Below are 23046 nucleotides of genomic sequence, written 5' to 3'. Positions count from 1 at the left end.
TACAAGGGATGTAACACATCAATCACATGTATGGGAAATTCGCCACTGATAATTTCTCTTCTACGTATGAAGAAAGCGTCCTGAAAATTTGGCCACACCTTACTGTTGCACTACCGGGCTGAGTAGCTCAGACAGGTTCGAATATGGCTCAGTCCTGTGGTATTTGAAGGTGCTCAAATATGTCAGTCTCGTGTCGGTAGATTTACGTTACTCCTGCGGGACAAAATCTTGGCACCTCGGCGTCTCCGAAAACCATAAAAGTAGTTAGTAGGATATAAACTAATAACATAGACCCTCCGATGAGGGTGGGAAGCATCTGCTATGTGTAGGTAACTGCGTGTTATTGTAGTGAAGGATAGTATTATGTGTGGTGCAGGGATGTTGGGGACAGCACACATACCAGCCCCCGAGCCATTGGAATTAACCAATGTAGGTTAAAATCCCCAACCCGGGCAGGAATCAAACCCAGACTCTCTGAACCGAAGGCCAGTACGCTGACCATTCAGCCAGCGAGTCGGACTCGCACCCTGTATGAAATCACGAATATAGTCATAAATGCGCAAATGTTTCCAGTAATGTGATTGTTCAAGCAGTCACGACTTTGTATAAAACTAAAAACTACGATATGTGTACGCTGAAGTACCCTACTTATTAAACTATTGCATACTTAATTGAACAACTCCCTTGAAAATCTGCGTATGACATTTGCACTGCAATACAGTATAATACAGAGGAACGCTGTTCTGAACTTTAACAACAGTATTATTTGTTTTATGTTCCATCAATTACGTTTACGGTTTTCGAAGACGCGTCAGTGAACCCTGTGACACTGTTTACTTGCTATGTCTTGAGATTAAGCGCATCAAAATGTGAAGCTATTTGACTTCATGCATTGAAGTGTAAGCAAATCTTTTCAGGAAGTACTTCGAACTATAACAACGATTAATTATGGAATTGTGTAACGTGAGCTTCAAATGCTTATTAGCAAGCATGTACTTTCCCTTGATATACGAAATATCTGTGTCCGCTTCTGTGGCGTAGGGTTAGCGTGATTAGCTGCCACTCCCGGAGGCCCGGGTTCGATTCCCGTCTCTGCCACGAAATTTGAAAAGTGGAAGGGCTGGAACGGGGCCCATTCAGCCTCGGGAGGTCAAGTGAGTAGAGGTGGGTTCGATTCCTACCTCAGCCATCCTGGAAGTGGTTTTCCGTGGTTTCCCACTTCTCCTCCAGGCAAATGCCGGGATGGTATCTAACTTAAGGGCACGGCCGCTTCCTTCCCTCTTCCTTGTCTATCCCTTCCGAACTTCTCATCTCCCCGCAAGGCCCCTGTTCAGCATAGCAGGTGAGGCCGCCTAGGCGAGGTACTGGTCATCCTCCCCCGTTGTATCCCCCGACCGGATGTGTAAAGCTCCAGGACACTGCGCCTGAGGCGGTAGAGGTGTGATCCCTCGCTGAGTCCGAGGAAAAAACCAACCCTGGAGGGTAAACGGAGTAAGTAAGTAAGTAAGTAAGTAAGTAAGTAAGTAAGTAAGTAAGTAAGTATTTTAAAATATCGCTTTCGATATTCGTATGTTTTCTGTGTTTGGTAAATGAATTTTGAAACATAAATAAATGAAGGAAGTCCGACTCCGTGGTGTAGTTTTTTGGGTGATTAACGGCCACCCCCGGAGGTCCGGGTTCGATTCCCGGTTCTGCCACGAAATTTGAAAAGTGCTACGAGGGCTGGAACGGGCTCCACTCAGCCTCGGGAGGTCAACCGAGTAGGGGAGGTTTCGATTCCCACCTCAGCCATCCGTGGGTTCCTCACTTCTCCTCCAGGCAAATGCCGGTATAGTAACAACTTAAGGCCACGGCCACTTCCTTCCCTATTCCTTGTCTATCCCTCCCGATCATTCTATCACCCCAAAAGGCCCCTGTTCAGCATAGCAGGTGAGGCCGCCTGGGCGAAGTACTGGTCCTACTGCCCAGTTTTTTCCCCCAACCCATAGTATCACCCTCCAGGACACTGCCCTTGTGGCGGAAGATGTATCCCTCGCTGAGTCCCTGGGAAAAACCAACCCTGGAGGGTAAACAGATTATGAAAGAAGGAAAGAAACTAACCGTGTTCTTGTATTAAGATATCCGAACTCCACAGCAGTGTTTTATTCCTCTAAACCAGGGCCATCCAAACAGCGCTCCCCGAGCGCTAGCGCTCTGGTCGCGCTCCAAGCCAGTGCTCCGAGCGCTTTGGGGGGAAGGTAGTTTCGGTATTGGTGGGAGGAGCTTGGCTGGCTGAGCGCGTGGTGTGCCCGAAGTGAGAAGCCGATCCATCAGTCGATAGTCTAGTCCAATGCGCTTTGTTGGCGGCGTGTAACTAAATCAGTTTCGCAGTTGTCATGACTGAACATCATACCAAAAAAAAAAAAAAAAAAAGAGTGTTGAAGCAGCAGCGTTTAAAGCAGAATGGGAAATTATATTTTTCTGTACAGCTTATGAAGGGCATGCGAAATGTTTAGTGTGCTACCGAGATTTAAAGTGTTTCTTACGCTTACCAAAAGTAAACATCGTGCAACGATGAGCGATAGAAACTTGCGCAGTTGTTTAAGGACAGCTGTGTCCAGAAATATTGTACCCAATTTGGAGAAGATTGTTTGCTCCAGAACGAAAAGCTCGTAAAAACGACTGAGCAAATGTCACTCAAGGTCTGTACTATCTGTTCATATAGGTAACATATTGTTGAATTTTCCTCTCAAATATATTCCAGTTTCAGTTTTGAATAAATCACATTATGTTTTACTTAACACTTGATTTCGTTTCCTACACATTCCATACATCGGAATACCTTTCGATTTGTATATGCGGTGTATTTGTTATGGCAAAACAGCCCTATCAGTATGTCAACAAACCCACAAAAGCCGTCGACCGCACGACTGCACGTACGTATCTAGTCAGCGTGGTCCGAACAACATCGTCCGTCTGTCTCAGGTCTCCTCGCTGCCACAGTGTAGTGGTGGTAGGGGAAACTTGAGTCTAGGGAATGTCGAAGGAGCAGCCATCATCGGCTTTGCTCGTGACTGCTCGAGAAACCTCGGCGTTTAGTACCGCCTACCTAGCTATTGCGCGCCACGTGTGGGGCAAGGAGAAGAAGAAGCTGTGTTTTGTTTGTTGTTGGTTGCAGCTTTTCGCGAAGCCAGTATTGCTTTTAAATCGTGCTGCTGTGTTCAGACTGTGTTAATAAACTTCTGCAGTATTTGGAGGTCCACTTCATGAAACAGTGAATTAGTTACGTGCATTAAGTGGTTTATTGCGCATTGTAGTGAACTTTTTGTGCTTGCACAATGGACAATTTCGTATGTAGTGAGTGTAATCAATTTGTTACTCCAGTAAGAAAAATGTGTTATAGGCCCTCCGTCAGTAGAATAAACTCTTTCTTCTGCTTTCCTCGAGGCAAACCAGTGTAAGTAAATTCCAATATTGTGAAATATTAGTGGCGGTGCAGAGATTGCACTCATAGGTTTGACTTTAATTTGGCTTTTTTTATGTTTTAGGTGTGATCAATGGAAGGGACCTACCTACATACATACAAGATATGTTGAGATCACTTCCAATCCACAGATTTTAGGAATCCTCGGCACTTTAGTCAGGGGTAAGTCATGAATCAATCACTCAGTCTCTTAATCTGCATTTAGGGCAGTCGGCCAGGTGGAACATTCCCTATTGGTTTTTTTTCCTAGCCTTTTCTTAAATGATTGCAAAGAAATTGGAAATTTCTTGAACATCTCCCTTGGTAAGTTATTCCAATCACTAACTCCCCTTCCTATAAATGAATATTTGCCCCAATTTGTCCTCTTGAATTCCAGCTTTATCTTCATATTGTGATCTTTCCTACTTTTAAAGACACCAGTCAAACTTATTCGTCTACTAATGTCATGCCATGCCATCTCTCCACTGACAGCTCGGAACATAACTGAGATTCAGTATGGACCCAACATGATTTTTATCACTTGTAACATACCACTTAGTCGAGCAGCTCGTCTCCTTTCTCCGAAATTTTCCCAGCCCAAACTTTGCATTATTTTTGTAACGCTACTCTTTTGTTGGAAATCACCCAGAACAAATCGAGCTGCTTTTCTTTGGATTTTTTCCGGTTCTTGAGAATCAAGTTATCCTGGTGAGGGTCCCATACGCTGGATCCATACTCTAGTTTAGGTCTTACCAGAGACTTATATGCCCTCTCCTTTACATCCTTACTACAACCCCTAAATACCCTCATAACCATGTGCAGAGATCTGTACCCTTTAGTTACAATCATATTTATGTGTTTATCTCAATGAAGATCTTTCCTTATATTAACACCTAGATACTTACAATGATCCCCAAAAGGATCTTTCACCCTATCAATGCAGTAATTAAAGCTGAGAGGACTTTTCCTATTTGTGAAACTGACAGCCTGACTTTTAACCCCGTTTATCATCGTACCATTGCCTACTGTCCATCTTACAACATTATCGAGGTCATTTTGCAGTTGCTCACAATCTTGTAACTTATTGATTACTCTGTACAGAATAACATCATCAGCAAACAGCCTTATCTTTGATTCCACTTCTTTACACATATCATTTATATATATAAGAAAATATAAAGGTCCAATAATACTGCCCTGAGGAATTCCCCTCTTGATTTTTACAGGGTCAGAAAAAGCTTTGCCTACTCTAATTCTCTGAGTTCTATTTTCTAGAAATATAGCCACCCATTCTTGTTTTCTTCATGGGGCCTCTAAATATTAGTTCCTAATTAGTGTCGACCTCTAAGATCTTTTGCTACCATGTTTTTCCTTCATTCCCACCTAGATATACCTGCTCCCTTCACAAAGCAGCAGGTTGTTCTTATTGGGTCTTCTTGGATTTGTCCTCTCACTTCACCTGGTAGTCCTAGAGTAGAGAGTCTGATTCTACCCAACGCCTCACATTCGAAAAGTATGTGTTCAGCTGATTCCTCTGCTTCATTGTATTTCCTACATATGTTGTCTCTTATTACTCCAATTCTATGTAGGTTTTTTTTTTTTTTCAGATGGCAGTATCCTGTCAACAGGTCTACTACCCATCTTATATTTCCTCTGTTGAGTTTCAACAACTCTTTAGTATGCTTCTTGTTTAATCCTTTTTCAGTTCCTTTGCAAGCCTGCATCCTGGAGTAATTTTCCAGTTCTCCATTTGTCTCTTTTGTACCCATTTTCCTGTGTAGTGTCGGGCTTGTCCATAGCAAATCCCGCATACAGGTTCCGGGCCTACAAAATGTGTTTCTGCCACTTTCCTAGCCAGTTTATCTGCCTTTTCATTTCCTTCTATACATTTATGCCTGGTACTCATGTTATTTTGACAATGTTGTACTTTGAGAGCTTCAGAAGAAATGAGTGGCAATACCAGACAATTCTGGATATTATCCGGACTGCCTCTAGTGCCTTAATGGCCGCTTGGCTGTCCGTTAAAATGAAAATGTTCTTATTCCTATAGTTCATTTTCAGATGTTCTTCAAGACATGTGATTTATATGGGTTGATTTCAGAATCTTCTGGAGCCTTGCTGTTTCATTGTGTGCTTCCACTTTCTCACAGAACGGTCTCCAAGATTTTCTTTTTGCTTTCCATATCTCTGTTCCAGCCAGCTTTTAGTTTCTGGATTTACACAGATCAGTACCACTGCTCCACTTTCCAGCCTCGGAGATTCGAGGAAGCCTGAAAGGCATCCATCTGACAGCGGTTTCATTCACAATTAAGTATTTATTTTCCACCTAGTCGATACAATGATTGCTTAAGGCAATTTTTAATGGTCAAAAGTGGTACATGTTTCGTATATTATCAACATCTTCAGCCACATAACACTGTTTAGATGAAAAATGTATAAAATTGACAAAGTAATGCTTTAGAGGAAGTGTCCTTAAAATTAACATAAGATTGACAAGATTAAAACAAACAAATAACTCAAGAGAAAATATATAAATTATTTCTACAATAGAAAGCAGTCGTCAAGGAAACACTTGTACAATATTCCATAGAGAAATTGTCCTAATAAATATTCTTTTCTTAATAATTCATGAAAAAAGATCAATTTATAAATTAAAAATTATACAATTTATAAGTAATTATCGAAATGAAGAAATCCTGATATCACAGTGCGGCTCTTATTATTAATGTAGATGAAGATATAACTAATTCCTAGTTGTCAAATCTTATTAAGCCTGCTTTCCTTTGGAATAGTAACTCCTGTCATTCTTTCACAGTTTTGCGCCGGGTGTAATATTGATGATGCGTTCTTCCTTGCTCTTGCACCTGAGGAGGTGGAGGAGCGGAGGATATAGGTGTGTCAAGAACTTCCTTGCTGTCACCTATAGCTTCAACTGAGGAGGAATAAGTTGTAGGGCTATCTGTAGGAGGAGAAATTCCAATTCTTTTTTCGTGATCCTTCTCAAGCATTTTCAAATATACTAGAATTTGATAATATAATGGATTCTTATATTCTACAGCCTCATTAAGGTTATCATTTTTCTTTACAAGTTGGTCTAGATGAATGTACAGGTCTTCATATGTGTTCATTAAGCTGCCCTTTTTTTAACTTTTTTATGATGGTCAGGTCTTGTTCTATGTTGGTAAATTTATGACCTGTGGCAAGAGCAAGGAAGAACGCATCATCAATATTACACCCGGCGCAAAACTGTGAAAGAATGACAGGAGTTACTATTCCAAAGGAAAGCAGGCTTAATAAGATTTGACAACTAGGAATTAGTTATATCTTCATCTACATTAATAATAAGAGCCGCACTGTGATATCAGGATTTCTTCATTTCGATAATTACTTATAAATTGTATAATTTTTAATTTATAAATTGATCTTTTTTCATGAATCATTAAGAAAAGAATATTTATTAGGACAATTTCTCTATGGAATATTGTACAAGTGTTTCCTTGACGACTGCTTTCTATTGTAGAAATAATTTATATACTTTCTCTTGAGTTATTTGTTTGTTTTAATCTTGTCAATCTTATGTTAATTTTAAGGACACTTCCTCTAAAGCATTACTTTGTCAATTTTATACATTTTTCATCTAAACAGTGTTATGTGGCTGAAGATGTTGATAATATACGAAACATGTACCACTTTTGACCATTAAAAATTGCCTTAAGCAATCATTGTATCGACTAGGTGGAAAATAAATACTTAATTGTGAATCTATTGAAGTGCGATACGGACCATGAAGCTGATTTTATGTAAAGCGGTTTCATTTGCGCTATCAGAGCAAATGTAAGTTTCTTCACGTCATCCTCCTTCAGTTTCCCATCTGGAGAGGTTTAAGGTATTATTGCTACCTTGATTGAAGTTAGTCTTTCCGAAAAGGACATGACCGTCTCTTCTTTCTGGTTTTTGGCGGGCGGTTTTGTAGCCGAACTTGATGGCATACTATCCCCTGGCCTCAGCCTTTTGGGCATTGTCGGAGGGATAGCCTCTCGCCGATCCCTGTTCCTTGGCTTCTTCTCCGTCCAAGTTCCAGTCGCTATTTTGGCCTCCTTCCTCGCTCCCTTCCTTTCCTTGTAATATGCACTGTTGCGAGGTGGTCTGTCGATATGAAATCTGTTGATTTTCGAGGCAGAAATCTTCAGTTCTGTTTCTATGGACGTTCTGCTTTGCTTGTAGTAGCAGTCTGCTCTACTGGAGCTTCTGTTGCCATTTCTTGTTTTGAATCAGCGACAGCCTGTCCAATTGGGACTTCTGTCTCCATTTCTTCATCTTGGGCTTGCTTCTGGATATGCTCTATTGGAGCTTCCATGGCTTCCCTTGATATCGAAATTTTTGAAATTGGCTCTTTTTAAGCAAACATATTTCAATCAATCATAGGTTTTTTGGCCCTTCTAGGGTCCTGAGCGTCGTTCTTACCATCCGTGGTGAGCCATACAGCCATACATTGTCCTCCCACAACTTAGGCTCTCCGTAGCAGAGACCACGCCCCTCAGTCGTCCATCCAGCGGTCCGCCCCTGGCCCGAACCTAGCCAGGTTTGTTCCCCCTTCAGTAGGCCTACTCACGTGGTTTCCACTTGGCATTATCATGACTGAGTTCGGGCCAGGCTACGTAGAGCAAAGTGATGTGTTGGTTCCAGCGCCCCGCAGTGAGCCTTCACCTCAGTCACCAGCCCCACTTCACCTGAACCACCGTATCACCCAGGTGGAGGAACCAAGGATGCCTCTCTAGCATGTGTGGGCGAGGCCTCCACTCCAAGCCTTGACTTGGGCTTGTAACAAAAGCCACCCATTCAGTCACTCTTTTTTTCTAGTCCAATTGCACTCATTTTTTCCAGTAGTCTCCCATGATCTACCCTATCAAATGCTTTACATAGGTCAATCGCAGTAAAGTCCATTTGACCTCCTGAATCCAGGATATCTGCTATATCTTGTTGGAATCCTACAAGTTGAGCTTCAGTAGAATAACATTTCCTAAACTCAAACTGCCTTCTATGAAACCAGTTATTAATTTTGCAAACATGTCTAGTATATTCAGAAAGAATGCTTTCCCAAAGCGTACATGCAATGCATGTCAAACTGACTGGCCTGTAATTTTATGCTTTATGAAGTTAAATAGTTCTTGTGTATAAAACTTAACTTCCCTTTATTGCTTGAAATAGAGAAAATGAATATTACATACATACATACATAGCTACAGGCAGTTAAGCCCTTCATCGTTCAGTCTGCAAGCCTCTGTGAGTTAAATAATAATAATAATAATAATAATAACTTAGTATTTTATTGCAGTCAATGGTCATAAGATTAAATTACAGTTCATAAATCCTTTAAGTTACACTAGAAAAACATGAGCATAATTTGAACATGAATATTTTGCACATTACAGCATAGTATCTTGCAATTTATTATTATTATTATTATTATATAATAAAGGCACCAAACAACATTTCACTACTCACAACGGGGAGTAAATATTAGTTGCAGCAGAAACATGTCAGCAATTATTTTCTCTGAGGACAGATAAGTGTGCGATACCTATGACAAGCTCCACCGCATGGAGCACAGATACACTGAGGACTTGGCCCGTGGTAATTGAACGCTGAAAACTGCCTTCACTCTGTCATTCCGACAATATTTTGCTTTTCACTACCTTTAGAGAGGGTTGTTCCTAGGCATTTCCTTCCTGCTTTTACTGCTGCGTCACTGTATGCCACCCATTCTTTCTCTATTGTATGCCTGTATCCTGGACTCCGTTACTTCCATAGGTCCGAGGCTTACTTGAAATGTTCCAAGGTAGGTCGATTCTGTGAAGCAGGATGCTACCTTACTTATAGTCCTAGTGACGACCTCTCCCCTGACGGGTCCTAGCCACCTGAGCACAAAGCAGGCCATGACTTGGAATATGTTAGGGTATCTCGAGTCTGAGGACCATGTTATAGGCAACTCAGCCGTTGCCTGTGGTTCTCGAACTAGGCGGTGACTGCAGTAACCCACACCATGGACCACAAGAAATAATAATATAATAATAATACATCTTGGGCTGTTACACAACTACTATGAAATTGATTGGTATTTCATAACAGTTCATCATATTCTTGTAATTTATATGCTGTATTATTATAGCCTACCAGTTTTGCATTTCATAGTACTATAGCATGGGCTTATTCAAAAAGCAATGTGTATAATTAATATGAATATTAACTTTGTTTCAATAAACTTTTTTTAGGCTAAAACCCAATTCTGTGCCAACACAGAATCTTCCCAGCAGCAGCATGAAGGGCGCTTTGGGATCAAGAAAAAGAGGGAGTCCACACAAGAGGGAGAGAGAAGTAGAAGAAGAAGAAAAAATGGAACATCTCCACCAGTACTGCTCAGGTGCAGCCAACAATTGTACTGAAGTAGGGCCTATAACACATTTTTCTTAGTGGAGTAACAAATTTGCAGCAATTGCCTGTAGGCCAGTAGGCCTTGACAAGGAAGAAGAAGTTTTCTTATGAGACTTTTTTTGTGGAAAATAATCGTCACTGTGTTTCACACTTTATCCCCCTTGAAGTAGAAGGTGGTGTGCTGATCATCGCTTTTGTGCTATGGGCATGTATAGTTGGGATTATTGGTTGGAGCTGTTTCTCAATTATATCTACATGTTTTGGTGATTCTATTGTTGCGAGAATGCTTTCAAATTTTTCTCGAAGCTTGGCCTTGTGCTCTTCTATGTCCTCACTTAGCCTTCTTTTCATGGGATTATGCAATTCCTTCAGAATAATGTCCTTTTCTTTGTTTGAAGGTGCTTCCTGAATGACTAAATTTGTATCTGATTCTAAATAGTGTTCATTAGCACCACCAATATATTTAGCCACTAGGTGTATATGTTTGCACATATTAAATTTAATGGAAGAGTCGTGGCATGTACAAACGTATGAATGAATGCAGGTATTGCACTCTGTACACTTCAGGTCACAGCCGCAATTCATTTCACCCGTTCTTCTGACCTCGTACAGTTCACTTTTCTTCGTGGATGGAACAGTCCATACATCCTCACTGCAAATAATTTCTCCTGGTTGTAACGATAATGAATTGGCATGCCTTAGTCTTATTTGTGAGAGTTTATTTGTGTTTGCCTTTATTCATGTAAATAAGGCGGTCATAAAGTTTATCTCTCACAAATCGCATGAGGATATGGATTGCGATGTCCAGTCTCTTAGGCTTCTTACCCTCCATGTATATGTGTTTAATTACTCCATGCATGCGCTCTAGATGCATGTTAGTGTTGAGGCCGGCATTGAGACGTTTACAATAAGCCCAGCTACTTGCAGAGTGTTCATAATTGGCCTCGAAATAAATACCAAAATCTCTTGTGTCAGGGTCACTTTTTAATTTATTTATTTCTTGATAGAGCATTCTCGAAAAAGCAGCCTCGTCTCTTTCCTCCAACAATACTCTGAGCTCCTTGTACACCTCCACCTGTTTCTCTCGGCCTTTAACTTTAGAAAGGTTTTTCCTCCAAGCACGGTCAACATGCCACAAACAGAACAGGCGGAATTTGGCAGGCATCATTACGCATAGCCAGGCACTGTAAAATGTTTCTGCCATGTCTGACATGAACACTTTTGGCTGTAGTGTCACTTGCAGAGCCTCTTTAATAACTCTGTAAAACACTTCCATCACAAATGCATCCGTCCTATTTGATAGCATGAACGCGCATGGAAATCCTTGGAACTTGCCATCTACGACTAGGAGGGTAGTTAGTTCAAATTCGTACTTATTTAAACCATGTGTGCTGTCAATACAAGTGAACTTGTCGCCGTATCGTAGTAACGTTTCTTGCTGCGCCTCATGCATTATAATTAGAACGAAGTCCTCTGGTTTTAATTGAGGGTACAGCATAGAAGACATGTCTTGACCCTTGTAAAAGCGTACTATTCCTCCACGTTCGTCCATTTCACGAATCCATGCTTCGACACTCGTACAATCATTCTCATGCCGCACAGCTTCAGATTTTAAATTGTACTCTTGCTCAATGTTAAATAGATCTTTTCTGGTCAGAAAATGAATGCGTTCAATGTCAGTTTCACCAATAGAATCTCTAACCTCATCAAGGATTCTATCGAAAGGAATTTTCATCGCAATCTTCCTCGCTAAGTCATTTCTTTCCGACAGCGATAATCTCATGCGACCTAACTCTTCTTGGTGGCCTACATGAGTTGCACAAAATGAAACATGCACTTCTCCAGACTGAAAAGTAACATCAATATTTGCTGGACAATGACCACTTATCTTGTTGCTTCCAAGTACTTTCTGGTGACGCTCATGATTACCCCTTGAGTTAAAGGTCCCATCCCTGTGGCACCTGTATTTCATTTTAGAGGAACCATCTTTACATTCGTACTTGGAGCGACATACAACAAATTCACACACTTGCTAATTTTCTTTTTCACGTTTCCACTTAAGGAAATCCTCTTCATTCGCAAATTTTAAACTTTCCTTTGCGATACGAATCTCATGAAAATTAATAAAATGTGCCACCATATCGGATTTTGTAGCACATTCTTCTACACAAAGCGGACATTTTACTTGAGGTTGTTCACACTTCGCAGTCTTATGTTGTGAATTTTTATGTCGTTCTAAATTGTATTTTGTGTGAGAGGTAAAATTACACAAATCGCACGAAAATTTAGGATATTTGTTAGTGTGCTTTGTTCTTACGTGATGATTTAAAGTTTTCCTATAATTGAAAAATTTATTACACTCACTACATACGAAATTGTCCATTGTGCAAGCATAAAAAGTTCACTGCAATGTGCAATAAAGCAGTTAATTCACATAACTAATTCACTCTTTCATGAAGTGGACCCCCAAAACACTGCAGAAGTCTATTAAAGCCGATTATGGCTGCTCCTAGACACAAGTCCGGTATGTTTATTTTGATGATGAGGATGATGCTTGTTGTTTAAAGAGGCGTCACATCGAAAGTCATTGGCCCTGTTTATATTGTGTATTTTAAGGAGTGCTCTTGCAGTTGGTATTTTGGGGTTCATGTTAATCAATTGCAGTGTCTGCTGTTCATTTAACAAGAACTGAGGATTTTTGAGTATTTATTTGAGATTCTTTTGGATGGTATTAGTGCGGTCTTTCTTGACAATATTGAATTTATCATCTCTGAAAAAATGCTGTCTTCAGTTTTACCCACAATTACTGTACAGTAGTATTGCCTTTATGTAAGTTGTCCTTGATTTTTTGTTTTAGGTGGTTAAATTGTTTGTTAGCTACTGATTAGTTATAAATTTCCTGTTTTTTGTGAAAATGAAGAAATTTATGTTTATATATTATTTGATGAAAAATTTAAAATAAAATATATAAAACAAAAAATATTCTTCTTCTCCTCTTACTGCTTTTCCCATATATGTGGATTCGGGGGTGTGACATGTCTCTCGCTTCATGGCGCCAACTCTGTGGAGGGATGTAATCACCAGCCCTCAGATTTTAGGGAAAGACGTATTTTGTTCTTGAAGAAATGACTAAAAATGAAGTTGTATATACACGTTTCATGTATTTATTTAGAAACTGTACTACTATTGTGCTTAAAAATGTCTGAATTGACGTTAAAACCTATATAATTCTTATTTTTATCCCTAAATCGGTTAAAAATGCCTTTCAGTATATTTCGAGAAAATAAAATATTTGCTGGCTTATGTTCAGTCTTTACGAAAATTTTAAAATCGGGAAGCTATAAACCACTCTCTCCGAAATGCCTTAAGAACCTCCTGCAGTGAACACTCCCGTACTTTGTCACAAGGCAGAAGATGACACAGTATCCGTTGACTTCTGGGGAAAAGAACTGCATTTCATTCTGTGAGAATATTTTGGTGTTTCCGTTTGTTCAGTGTATGAATTATGCTGAAAGTGTCAGGTTACAACTCGTCTTTAATTAAAAAGTGGTTACAGGAGTTGCTCCTGTGACGTTTGCAGCAAAGAGGTGAATAAAGTTGTTTATTTCCCCGTAACGAGTTATTAACTGCAGTTAAGAATAGGGAACATGCATGATCCGGGGTTTTAATTAAAAATATGCTAATCTGATTCAAAATTTCATGCAGAATTCAAAAATGTGATCAGAATGTACAAATAATAACTCCAAACGTGATTAAAATCTACGAAAATGTCACGTCACGCAAGCACGCGATCTCATTGGTCTGACGTCATCGTACAGGTTGACTGAATTAGCAGACGAAATAACACATAGTGTGCTGTGAGAAGCAGGATACACTTCGCGTATTTCTACTTTACGTTAGTGTCTAGTATGGTTAAATTCGAGGTCTATACATTGGATAATAATCTGAGTGGTATATTTTAGACTTAAAATGAATCCTGCGCAGACAGTGAGGCAGAAAACTTACAAATGGTGTAGAGTTCCGATGTGCAATAGCACATCGCATACCATACCAAACAAATTATTTATAAATGTTCCAAAGACGCTAAAACTAGGAAGAAATGGATTTTGGCGAGCCGGAGAAATGCTGGTGATATATCGGAAAAGTCTACATTTTATTTTTATTTTTTTAATATTTTAACGTAAGATGAATTTGTTTGAATTTTCAAATCACTTTTCCATGTCAGCTGTTCTAGTGGTAAAACTTTAAATTTTAATGTATGATGCTTTATTAAAATGCTTCAATTACATCTTGGAATATGAAAGTAATAAACAGTGCATTAAATAATGCTGATTATTAAAGTATTCTCCAAACCTAACCTATGTTTTGGGTGATCCATGTCAAGATAATAAATCAAAGGGGTTATGAACCATTTTGACAGCTCTAATTCTACCAATATATCTTGGCATGGGACAGTTATGTATGTCTTTATTGAAGACCTTAATTGGTAAAGAAATTTAGGCTATATCTAAATACTCTATAATGTAACAAAGAATAGACGTGTACATCACGAAAGGAAGCAATGTGAACTTAACAAATGTATAACTCTACACAAAACCAATGCTTGTCTGTTGGGGTCTTATAAGTTAACAATGCTCAATTATAATAATTATCATAATATTAATGAAATAAATAACATAATTGCACACAGGTGAAAATAGTGATGTAGGTGTTTAAAATATTATCCAACTTAGCCTAAGTTTTAGGTTATACAAGCCAAGTCAATAAACCGAAGGGTAAAAATACCGCGCGAGTTGGCCGTGCGGTTAGGAGCGCGCAGCTGTGAGCTCGCATCCGGGAGATAGTGGGTTTTGAACCCCACTGCCGGCAGCCCTGAAGATGGTTTTCCGTGGTTTCCCATTTTCACACCAGGCAAATGCTGAGGCTGTACCTAAGGCCACGGCCGCTTTGTTCCCATTCCTATGCCTTTCCTGTCCCATCGTCGCCATAAGACCTATATGTGACGGTGTGACGTAAAGCAAAAAAAAAAAAGTAAAAGTCACAGCACCCAAAGACATTCCTGTATTGAGCGACTAAAATGTCACCAGGACACTTTTCTTTCCTGATATGTTCAGCTTGTTAAAAGCCAAATGTAATTAATGTTATTGGCTTCACGCCCCGCTAACTACTTCTACGATTTTCGGAGACGCCGGTGTGCAGGAATTTAGTCCTGCAGGAGTTCTTTTACGTGCCAGTAAATCTACCGACACGAGGCTGACGTATTTGAGCACCTTCAACTACCACTGGACTGAACCAAGTTGGGGTCAGAAGGCCAGCACCTCAACAGTCTGAACCACTCAGCCCGACTTGTGAAAACTAGATGAAGTCATATTTATCTTTATCATGTTTAACTTTTTCCCTCCGCAAAGATATTTAATTCTCTTTCATGGGCCCTGGAAGTGGGTAGGCCAGTTGTCCCAACCATAAATATATATTTTTTGGGGAATGATAGATTATAGCCCTATAGTACTATGATCTTTCTTTCTTTCCTTCTTTCTTTCTTTCTTTCTTTCTTAATCAGTTTATCCTTCAGGGTTGGTTTTCTCTCGGACTCAGCGAGGGATTTCACCTCTACCACTTCAAGGGCAGTGTCCTGGAACGTTGAGACTTTGAGTATGGTGATGAAACTGGTGAGGAGGGCCATTACCTCGCCCAGGCGGCCTCACCTGTTATGCTCAACAGGGGCCTTGTTGGAGGATGGGAGGATCGGAAGGGATAGACAAGGAAGAGGGAAGGAAACGGCCGTGGCCTTAGGTGCCTGGAGGAGAAGTAGGAAAATACGAAAAACCACTTCGAGGATGGCTGAGGTGGGATTCGAAACCCTTCTACTCAGTTGACCTCCCGAGGCTGAGTAGACCCCGTTCCAGTCCTCGTACTATTTGTTTTCAACTTTTATGGCAGAGCCGGGAATCGAAACCGGGCCTCCGGGAGTGGCACACATTAACCACTACACCACAGAAGCGGCTAGTACTATAATGCTATCTATATGTTTATGTTAGTGCTGAAATCCGATTTCTTACTTTACTAATGCTGAAAGCCCGAAAATGTAATGTTATTCTTTAATAGGGGAATCAGTCTAGAAGGAAATGTTGAAAGTGATGTGATATCTATCCAGGTTCGTTGTTATCCTAATACTATGGGTTACAGTACATTGCACGTATATAAAAGACGCCACTTACAAACTTGCTTGTTATCCGCGAATTTCTGCGGCCACAAAAGTCACATTTTTCAAGAATGATGACATCTACACATGGTAGATTGTCTGATTGTGCTGTTTTGAACCTTTCTTCTGTCATTTCGAAGTTACTCGCGATCATGAATAATAAACAATCGGCTTTTAGCAACGGCTGATGCACAACGGCTGGTAGAGCTCCATGCGGTACTGGATCGTGACGTCACAGCGCGCCGCTTACGTCAGAGGCCGTTTCACTCGCCTTGCGGAAAGGCACTATTAAACATTTTTTTAATGGTAGAAAACAAGGCAACATACCACAATGTAATACGTTTACGTACTATTTCATTGGTGTACTTTTCAAAAAAAATATTTTTGAAAATTATGCATGTTCCCAATTGTTTAATTCTTGTGCGTTATTCTGTTTGCAGTAATAACCAGCAATTTTCATCCTGTTAGGGAGTTGTAGGAATTTAAAAAATCACACAAATAAGTAGTATAGTAGTAGGCTATATCAATTAACTTATTAACGGGCGAGTTGGCCATGCGGTTAGGAGCGCGCAGCTGTGAGCTCGCATCCGGGAGATAGTGGGTTTGAACCCCACTGTCAGCAGCCGTGAAGATGGTTTTCCGTAGTTTCCCATTTTCACATCAGTCAATCGGCAGCTCCGCCAACTCGGCACTTTGAACGAACCAGCTCAAAGGTGGTGTTAATGCAGACATAATGAAGCTGAGGAGAGTGTGATGTCCTTATATACCTACGCGGGGTATTAATACTCTTTAAATTATGCAAGAAAGCTTTCTAGAAGTGACCTTTTAACTCTGCCCAATTTCCCCTACCTTATAGTACAACTGAAATCCGTCTGCAAGCAAGGCTAACGTTAGCGCAGCCCGTCGTCAGCGGTGCCCGCAGTAGCGAGCCCGGCCCCCGTCGCCAACGGTGCCAATTTAATATATATAAAACAATTGTTGAGGAATGTAAAAATAGGTTTGTACCTTTAAAGGTAGTAAGGAATGGTAAAGATCCACTATATTATCCGCTGGCTGGCTCGACTGCTGGTACGGATCTCCCAAACATACGCTCTCCAGATAGTCGCATGCAGTGTTGTGTTTTGTTATAGTTGGAGACCTTTGTCTATCCTGATTGTTTTTAAATATTTGATTCTCAACAAACAAGTTCATCTATTTCTTCGGTTGAGTGGTTTATTTTGTGTGTGCTTCCATGTACAGTATACTCATTTCAAGACTCATGCCGCCTATTAGACGCGGGCGAAGCAACTTTGGTCGAAGAACTCCACATACTACAAGCCAAGCTAATTTTCAGTTTAATCGAACTGCACAACAACGTGAAGAGTGAAATGAAACTGAAAGGATTGGGATATTACAAACCCGTGCAGCGCGTCGTTCAGCTAATAATCTTGCAACTTTGAATCGAGCTGCTTTCAGTTACGATGTTTCGATTGACTACAGTGCCTACCAGTGCGTTGCTATTGTATCTATGAACTCAGTGTGCCAATATTGTAAGGCAATGAAATACAAAAATGAAGCCGCTGGATTGTGTTGCGCAAATGGCAAAATGAAATTAGTGCCATTGATTCCACCACCAGATCCATTGTACTCATTAGTTTCAGGAACAAGAACAGATTCCATATATTTCCTTACAAATATCCAAAAAATATAGACCTGCTGAACAGTTCACATCTATGTTAGTCTATCAGGGTAATTTCTAGGTAGTGATATGCTGTGACCTATTTCAGCATTTCCTTATTCACAATCAAGATATTCATATTGCAGGTAATGAAAATACATTTTTCCAGTAGTTTGTTATTAACTTTTGGTAGCAGTAGAAAATTAACTCATTCGATGTTGATAACGTAATCATTTGCATTATTCTGATTTTTGCGTGCAGTACAGACTGAATTCGAGTTCCTTCCATTGTAATTTATTTTTGACAGAACAACATTTGTCGGGTCAGCTAGTTAAAAATAAATGTGTAAGAAAGGAAGATATAAAAATTAGGACTATTAAGCAGTACCATATGGCTGATAAAACAGGCATGAGGGAGTTTTTAATAAGTAACTATGATTGGTGGGAAACGGTAAATAAAAACGTAAACAGACTCTGGGATGGGTTTAAAGCAATTGTTGAGGAATGTGAAAATAGGTTTGTACCTTTAAAAGTGGTAAGGAATGGTAAAGATCCACTATATTACGGTATAACAAAGAAGTAAAGAGACTAGGAAGGAGATGCAAGTTGGAAAGAGATTGAGTTAGAAATGGCTCTGGAAGTAAGGAGAAATTGAAGGAACTTACTAGGAAATTGAATCTAGCAAAGAAGTCAGCATAATTGACAGCCATACAATTTTAGTGAAGAATGGAAGAGTATGTATAGGTACTTTAAGGCAGAAACAGGTTCCAGGAATCATTAATGAACAAGGAGAGTGTGTATGCGAGGATCTTCAAAAGGCAGAAGTATTCTGTCAGCAGTATGTAAAGATTGTTGGTTCCAAGGATAATGTGCAGACAGAGGAGGTAAGTGATACTAAAGAAGTGTTAAAATTTATCTAGGACAAGAATGACATTTACAGTAAGATACAAAAGTTGAAAACTAGAAAAGCAGCTAGAATTCATAAGGTTTCAGGGGATATGCTAAAGACAATGGGTTGGATATAGTACCATGTCTGAAGTACTTATTTGATTATTGTTTGCATTTAGGAGCTATACCAAATGAATGGAGAGTCGCTATAGTAGCCCCTGTGTATAAAGGAAAGGGTGATAGACATAAAGCTAAAAATTACAGTCCATTCAGTTTGACATGCATTGCATGTAAACGTTGGGAAAGCAATGTTTCTAATTATAAAAGACATGTTTGAAAAATTAATAACTGGTTTGATAGAAGGCAGTTTGGGTTTAGGAAAGGTTGTTCCACTGAAGCTCAGCTTGTAGGATTCCAGCAAAATATAGCAGATATCCTGGATTCAGGAGGCCAGTTGGACTGTATCACGATTGACCTATGGTGGGCATTTGATAGGGTGGATCATGGGAGACTACTGGCAAAAATGAGTGCAATTGGACTTGAGAAAAGAGTGACAGAATGGGTGGCTCTGTTTCTAGAAAATAGGACTCAGAGAATTACAGTAGACGGAGCTTTATCTGTCTCTGTAATAATTAAGAGGGGAATTCCTCAAGGCAGTATTATTAGACTTTTACGGTTTCTTATATTATATGTGTAAAGAAGTGGAATCAAAGATGAGGCTTTTTGCAGGTGATGTTATTCTGTACAGAGTAATAAATAAGTTACAAGATTGTGGGCAACTGCAAAATGACCTCGATAATGTTGTGAGATGGACAGTAGGCAATGGTATGATGATAAACGGGGTTAAAAGCCAGGTTGTGACTTTCAAAAATAGGAAAAGTCCTCATTTTCAATTACTGGGTTGTTGGGATGAAAGTTCCCATTGGGGATCATTGTAAATACCTAGGTCTTAAATTAAGGAAAGATCTTCATTAGGGTAATCACATAAATATGATTGTAACTAAAGGCTACCCATCTCTCCACTTGGTTATGAAGGTATTTAGGGGTTGTTGTAAGGATGTAAAAGGAGAGGGCATATAAGTCTCTGTTTTTTTAATTTCGTGTTTGCTATTTCTAGCCGAGTGCAGCCCATGAAAGGCAGACTCTCCGATGTGCGTGGGCGGCATCTGCCATGTGTAGGTGACTGCGTGTTGTTATGGCGGAGGATAGTGTTATGTGTGATTTGCAGGGATGTTGGGGACAGCACAAACACCCAGTCCCTGGGCCATTGAAATTAACCAGTGAATGTTAAAATCCCCAGCCCGGCCGGGAATCGAACCCAGGGCCCTCTGAACCGAAGGCCATTACGCTGACCATTCAGCCCACGAAGTCTCTGTTAAGGCTGCAACTAGAGTATGGTTCCAGTGTATGGGACTCTCGACAGGATTACTTGATTCAAGAACTGGCAAGAATCCAAAGAAAAACAGCTCGATCTGTTCTGGGCAATTTCCAACAAAAGAGTAGCGTTGCAAGAATGTTGCAAAATTTGAGCTGGGAAGACTTGGGAGAAAGGAGACGGACGAGCTGCTCGACTAAATGGTATGTCCCGAGCTGTCAGGGGAGAGATGGCGTGGGAGGACATCAATAGACGAATAAGTTTGAGTGGTGTCTTGTCTTTAAAAGTAGGGAAGATCACAATATGAAGATAAAGTTGGAATTCGAGAGGACAAATTGGGGCAAAAATTTGTTTATAGGAAGGGGAGTTAGGGATTGGAATTACTTACCAAGGGAGATGTTCAATAAATTTCCAATTTCTTTGCAATCCTTTAAGAAAAGGCTAGGAAATCAACAGGTAGGGAATCTGCCACCTGGATGACTGCTCTAAATGCAGATCAGTAGTGATTATCAATTTAGCAAAATAAGTATGGTATTTTAATTAACTTAATGCCTATCAAAATACGTACAATTGAAGCTGCCTAAAAGTATTTTAGAAACTACTTGACAGTCTTTTAGGCAGCTAAAATGACCTTTTAACACTTAAATATCCGAAGTCTAGTAATCACTATTGCAGTTTCTGTGGTGGTTGGGAGTGCAGTGTGTGTTGTCTGAATTTAAAAAGCTACCTTCTGTTTTCCTTGACCGGATCAAGGATGAAATGAATTAAGCATATTTAGGCTATTAGTACGATGGGATCGCCACTCCCAAGGTGATTTATTAATGACTTATAGATACTATGAAATGAGAATGGAGAGTGTTGCTGGAATGAAAGATGACAGGAAAAAAGCGTAAGTACCCGGAGAAAAACCTGTCCTGCCTCTGCTTTGTCCAGCACAAATCCCTCATGGGGTGACCGGGATTTGAACCACGTTTTCCAGCGGTGAGAGGCCGACGGGCTGCCGTCTGTGACAGGGAGGCTCAGTGTGTTGTCGGAATATTAAGAGGAAAGTGGTGGAACAAACACTAACACCCAGTCTATGAGCCAGAAGTAATTAGGCGTGATTAAAATCTTCGATCCGGATGGAAAACAAATCCGGGACCTTCTGAAATGACGGTCACAGCCAAGGATTCGAACAAAGTGAAATCCTTATTGAGTTTTATTAGTATTACTATCAGTATTAACATTCAACTATTGTAATAGAAAGAAGCAAAAATCATTATTTACTTTATCAATTTTAAACACGTACCGGTAACGTTCCTTGTTCAATCTTGCCGCCTGATTATTTTTTAGGGACTTGAAAACGCTTTAAAAATATAGTTAAGTACCGTACTTAAAACTCTAGGCTTTAAAGTTATACAAACATGTACGGCGTCTGGAGGGACAGATTTTATTTGTACTATTGCTCAAGAATGAAAGAAATTCATACTTTAAAACGTGGGAGCGGCTCCACGCGCTCGACAATGCCTGACAGCAAAACAAAGCTTCTTCTTCTTCTCCTGCTCCACACGTGGCGCGAAATCGCCATGATAGGTAGGAGGTGCTAAACGCCGAGGTTTCTCGAGCAGTCACGAGCAAAGCCGATGATGGCTGCTCCTTCGACATTCCCTAGACTCAAGTGTAGGGGAAGGACTGCCCAGGCTTCCCGAGCGCGGGCGCGCTCTCGGAGCGCAATGACTGGATGTCTCCGCTCTAAACGTATTATGGACTACGCTGACTCTCGCACAGTTGTAGTGGTTTACCATCCAATGATTTGCTACCTAAGGAGAAGCAGACTTGTCATCAATTTTGGCAGTCTGACTGCCACAGTAAAAATGAAATGGCGTATGGCTTTTAGTGCCGGGAGTTTCCGATGATACGTTCAGCTCGCCAGGTTCAGGTTTATGATTTTATGCCCGTAGACGACCTGCGCGTCGTGATAAGGATGTAATGATGATGAAGACGACACGTACACCCAGCCCCCGTGCCAGCGAAAAGAACTAATGATGGTCAAATTTCCCGACCTTGCCGGGAATCGAACTCGGGACTCTTATGACCCAAGTCCAGCACGCTAACCATTTAGCAACGGAGCCGGACACTGCCGCTGTTATCAGGGTCGTCAAACTCACTTCGTCGGGCTTCTTGACACGACAAGTCCCTCCAACGGGTTTCCTGGAATTTTCATTTTCATTTTGCGTGCATTTATCAAAGACGCTGACTTCATGAAAAGTGAATGTCATTATCCAGATGATATTCAGTTGTAGAGGAATGTGTACGAAGATCAGAGTGAGTTGGAATCGTTATTATTGTTTTGCGCAGTCATGGATCATCTTCAATAATCTTACTTAACGTTGAACCCTGTTGTTCTCTTGTGATGCAAGTCGTCTCTCCAGAGACTGCAGTCTTTAGAACCCCGTAGTTGAGGTACGTCAAGATTGATAAAAAGCAACGTGAAGCTTTGTTCTTGACTGAGCAGGAGTGTTTAGTCTTCAAAGAATAGAGTTTACAAGAAGCTTTTCCATTCGTACAGACGAAGTTCTTTCTCGGATATCACCGTTGATTAGGAGCTCCTTCTTGACTTACAAGGTCGAAGATTGTCTGAGGAGTAACTCGTTAGGGAGAAACTTCTTTGCGATCTTCCGTTTGAAATAACTGACAACGAACTGTACAAAGTTAGTTGACAACGATGACGAATTACTGAGATAAATTTTATACTGAGACTTTTAAATGTACTTGTTTATATATTTGTAATTTATTTTTCAACAGGCGTTTCTGCCCACTTGCAGAATTTCTCGTTAGCTATTTCAAAATCTACAAATATTATACATTTAATGAAACTGAAATACTATGTTCTGTGGTGTAGTGGTTAGTGTTATTAGCTGTCACTCCCGGAGGCCCGGGTTCGATTCCAAGCTCTGCCACAAAAGTTGAAAAGTGGCACGAGGGCTGGAACGGGGTCCACTCAGCCTTGGGAGGTCAAATGGGTAGAGGTGGGTTCGATTCCCACCTCAGCCATCCTGGAAGTGGTTTTCC

At 40.4% G+C, this 23046-nt stretch overlaps 1 protein-coding gene and 1 long non-coding RNA gene across 2 annotated transcripts in view; one reads left to right on the top strand and one right to left on the bottom strand.

The window, feature by feature from the left end:
* AstCC (Allatostatin double C) overlaps positions 1–23046 on the bottom strand; it is a 170036-nt gene that overhangs the window by 36672 nt on the left and 110318 nt on the right. The window lies entirely within an intron of this gene.
* Positions 3166–9975, top strand: LOC137498413 (uncharacterized). The gene is made up of 3 exons (XR_011017788.1): positions 3166–3436; positions 3528–3625; positions 9715–9975. It is a non-coding gene; the product is annotated as an uncharacterized lncRNA (long non-coding RNA).

The sequence above is a fragment of the Anabrus simplex genome, chromosome 2 (assembly GCF_040414725.1).
Source record: "Anabrus simplex isolate iqAnaSimp1 chromosome 2, ASM4041472v1, whole genome shotgun sequence".
Classification (NCBI taxonomy): Eukaryota; Metazoa; Arthropoda; class Insecta; order Orthoptera; family Tettigoniidae; genus Anabrus; species Anabrus simplex.
This window is presented reverse-complemented; position numbering and strand designations above follow the sequence as displayed.